Consider the following 4,626-nt stretch of genomic DNA (forward strand, 5'->3'; position numbering starts at 1 on the left):
CTCTCTCTCTCTCTCTCTCTCTCTCTCTCTCTCTCTCTCTCTCTCTCTCTCTCCTGTGTGTGGGGGTGGTGGTCATGGTCTTCTGATTTTGTTTTTCTTGCCCTGCTTACTAGTTTGCTAGGAAAGATTTGAATACCAGCACAGCCTATGAAATGAGAGTGACTGTGAAATCAGTTTTCATGGTATTACCTTTCTTTAGTGTACGTTTTTCCATTTAGATATAGTTTTTTTGTGGTTTTTGCATATTTAGTTACAGAATAAAAAAACAAGCATCAAAATGAATGTCTGTTACTTAAAGCAGCTTTCATTGTTGAGAATCTTTTGTCAGGATTATTTTACGTAAGTTATTTATCTTTTAAAATTGTGAGTGACTGCCTCAGTCACAGTTGCCTCAGGTTCTGCAGCTGCGGAGACGGGCTGTTGATCATGACCAACATGGGCTTTTAGTCAGGACCCGCGCGCTGCTGTCGGCAATTGCTAACTAATATATGTAATGCAGCTTTAAAAGGAAATTGTCCTTGACATGCACTCTAGAAACTGAAAACGGGTTGTAGCCAAAACATGTATAAGCCAGTGGCTTCTTAAATGTCTTGTTTCTAAGGAAATATAGCACAGGTTCTAATTCAATTTTTCAGAACTGATGATTTTTGATGTGCTTGAATTAGAAATGTGAACACAATCATACTTTCTATTTTATATTAAAGCAGCATTCTAGTGGGGACGGAAAACACTAGCTTATCTCCAAAGCATTATAAACTTGTTTAAATACCCTTTTCAAAGCTCTAAAGTGGGACTTGGATCCTGTTAGGCAGGCTTTTGTATTGGTGTCCTTACTCACATCCTACCTGTCCACGTACCTGTAGGTACAGACTTTAACCACACCCTCTGTGCTAGCCTGTTCCTCCTTTGGCTCAGCATGGGGTTATTTGAATAGCTCAGTTGAAAGGAGCTTTTCTTTTTGAATTGTGAGGCTTGAAGAGCTAGAGAAAGTCAGCAGCGTTTCTCAAGTGCTACCATGAAGATTTACAAGCTGACCTCGCCTGCAGGATCTTGGAAGGCCTGCTTATTACCTTAGACACATTGGATACTGAGAGCAGTTCTATTGCTTGGCTAATTAGATCCTTGTTTTATTCTTTTCATTTGTCGAGGATTTAATTATTCTAGTTGGAACTATATTTTTTGTTTGTTGCATTTATTATTGGGTTGTGGGGGTTTTCTTCTATTTTGGTTTTTGACTTGATGGATTTTGTGGGATAGTTTCTTGTTTTAAGCTAAACTTTTGTATCCGCTTTTTGTTGTTGTATTTCTATGAATTATAATTTACTTGTAAATACTAAAGAAAAGTTTGTACTAGTATAGAATGTCTTGATAAATTCAAAGGAACTTTAATGTAGTAAGTATAAAGAAAACTGATGGAGCAGAAGAAGCTCAGCACCTCATATAGAATGGACTCTTCCAGGACCTATTTGACCACTGTCCAGCTCAGTGGCTCCTCACTGGAAGAACAGGAGGTAGACTTCTATGAAGTTGAATCTCGTGTGCCTTTGCCGTATCCTTATCCTCTCTCTGAACATTTGGATGAAAAGAACTCAGTAATTATCAACATTTCTATTTTTCATTTTATTCACAAAAGAAATGGACATATATTAAAACTTATTTCTAAAATTTCACTGCCCACCCCTCCTTATTCAGTAAGTATACAGTAGTACTTTAACAATGTAGTGCACTGTAATGAGTTGAAAATGTCACTGTCTTTATAGAGGGTGACTGGACCAGACCCTAGCTTGACTGTCATTGAGTATTACTGCTCACACACCTGAGGTGGGCAGAAGTGCTAAATTTGTTCCTCAGACAACAACTTCACTGCTTTTGACTTAAGATAGTACAATAAGCTAAATATTACATTTCTTCAGTACCAGTCAAGCTATTTAAAAAGAGCTTTCCAGTCCTTAACAGTGTGTGTTTGTAATACTGGTCCAAAATAGGAAGAAAAAAAAATCAGTGAATGTCTGTGAGAAAATGGGTTTTATGCTGCCTAAGATTGCCTAGGGAATTGCTGTGCCACTTGGGGATGTGATAGCCCTATTGGCCATAGCTATAGACATAGTAAAGGGAACTTGTATTCTGAATGCTTTTTATGACCTCAGGGACTTGTTTTCTGTTTTAATAAGCTTTTTAATTTCATAGAGAAATAACCTTTTTAGCTTTTAACATGAAGTATATTTTGTGAACACTCCTAAGATCAAATGCTCAGTGTAAAAATGCCTGCATGTTCAGGACTTCTGGTTCATAGCATCTTTAAATATGTTGTGAATATTCTCTATGGGCTATTTAGCATTTTTTATGACTTGCATGGCTTTGTAAGTTGTAGCTAATATTTACTGTGCCAGATGATTTTAAGAATAGTTTTGCTGCCTCACTAACAATTTTTAAAGTGACAGACTTTACGCATAGTTTAACACCTGTTTGCTGAAAAGTTAAAACTCTGAATTTCATTTTATTTTTTATATGTATTGCATGTTGTTGCCCATGGTAGGGATCAGTCATGCTCTACCTGTGGGGAAGAAATTCAAGTCTTAATTATTGAGATGAAAATTTGAAGAGGATCTTTTATTCCAGTGAAGTATGAACCCAGTGTGTTATCCTAATTTGTTTCATAGCTTTATTTTGTTTTATTGCTTCAAAGTTTTTGTTTTGCTTTTTCTTGTTCTTGTAAATTTTTAAGTATACTGTCACGCTAACTGGCTTAAATCTCATGAAATGAGAGATAAAAGCAAGGGTTTGGCAGTTCATTCATGTAAAGCAGGATTTTATTTTGTTTAAATCCTCTATTGAATTTCTGTAATAAATCTGAAATGTGGAAAGAAATGCACCTGTTTTGGTTACAATCTGAACTCTTAGAGAGTTCCAACTTTTATTAGGTGACAGTTTCCGGGAGAGATTTACATGTGCATATACAGAAGTGATAGATACTTTTGGTTACAGTCTGAACTCTTAGAGAGTTCTAGCTTTTATTAGGTGACAGTTTCCGGGAGAGATTTACATGTGCATATGTAGAAATGATGGATACTTTTGGAAATAGCTGTTGCAGCTAACTTTAAAAAGGTATTTGTGTACAGATGAGTTCATACTTTCTGGTCATGTTTCTTTACAATCCAAGTAAATGTATTTTGCATTTTAAAAGAATAAATCCTTTTCCCAATTAAATGTTAAACATAAAAGTTTTATCCTTTATGGTGATATTTTCCATTTCATATGAATTCTCATTGAAATAATGTTTTAAGTGATATTTTAAGTGTCTTATTAAAACAAGAATAATTACATGTGGCTCTTTGGACATTTACTTAGAACAGTGGTTCTTAACTTGTGGATCTCAACCCCTTTGGGGATCAAATCACCCTTTCATAGGGGTTGCCTAAAACCATTGAAAACCAGATTTATATTATAATTCATAACAACAAAATTACAGTTATGAAGTAGCAATGAAAATAACTTTAGGATTTGGGGGGTTCTGCAACATAAGGAACTGTACTAAAGGGTGGCAGCATTGGAAGGTTGAGAACCATTAATTTAAAGTGATCGTAAGCTTTAGTGACACTATAGTCTATGTCTTTCCATAAATAGTACTCAGATGTGAAGCACAAAAATAATATTAAGTATTATATATAAATGCATTATTAATATAATTAAATATGTCATTGTTTTAATATATTGGTTGTTTATTATCTTTAGAATTATATAGTTATTTTAATATTAGTGTGTTTTTTGATACATTACTTCTATCTAAGCTAGAAACCACTATATTTGGTTATATTTTAAATTTAGAACTTAGTAGTTTCACAGAGTACATGTAAATTCAAAGATCCCCAAGACTTGCTGTGGCTCTACTGTAGACATATGCAGCTACTTGTTTTTGAAAGCTTCAGATTGGTACTGATGAAGACAGGTAATAAGGACAGCCCTTCAGAGGCCAGATGACACAAGCGGGGTCACTGCCTTTTTTGTGAGTTCACACCACTGACCCAGTAACAGTGACCATTTACCTACTGCTTCAAATCTGTGGCTCCAGTCCCTTCTGCCATCTCTGCCACCCATGAGTCTTTATGCTCTTAGCACTTGAAGGGCACTAGATTTTTAATGTTTCTGTCATCCAAGGTTTTTCAATAAGCTGAATATCTTCAGATGCTTTAACGTTTTTACAAATTCTTTCCAGAAGTATGATGCTTCTATTTAATACGCATGTGTTACAATTTTATTTATTGCTGTCCTGTGATTTTGTTTTTGATGCCATGTGTTAGTATACAGTCAGTACTGAAGATGTTATCAGTCAGATGTTGAAGTGGAAGTCTGTAGGAATACAGAGAGCTTTGCCTCACTGGCTCTATCCCTGTTGTATGACAATGTATGTCCACTGATCTAAAGTCAGATTCAGATGCATATTCCATAGCTCCGTGAAACTGGCCTAGATCCCTTACAGAACGTGGCATACAGCAAACATATGTATTTGCCTTGACTTATCCTACCTGCTGTTAACATGTGCTGAAAGTGTTTGACTGTAATTTAATGTCTTTATTGGGATCCTTTTTTTTTTTTTTTTTTTTTTTTTGGTTTTTCGAGACAGGGTTT

At 35.3% G+C, this 4,626-nt stretch overlaps 1 protein-coding gene across 5 annotated transcripts in view; it reads left to right on the plus strand.

Moving 5' to 3' along the window:
- The window catches only part of Akap9 (A-kinase anchoring protein 9), a 132,126-nt gene that overhangs the window by 82,377 nt on the left and 45,123 nt on the right, over positions 1-4,626 (plus strand). The window lies entirely within an intron of this gene.

Source organism: Microtus ochrogaster, chromosome 26 (genome assembly GCF_000317375.1).
Source record: "Microtus ochrogaster isolate Prairie Vole_2 chromosome 26, MicOch1.0, whole genome shotgun sequence".
In the NCBI taxonomy this organism is placed as follows: domain Eukaryota; kingdom Metazoa; phylum Chordata; class Mammalia; order Rodentia; family Cricetidae; genus Microtus; species Microtus ochrogaster.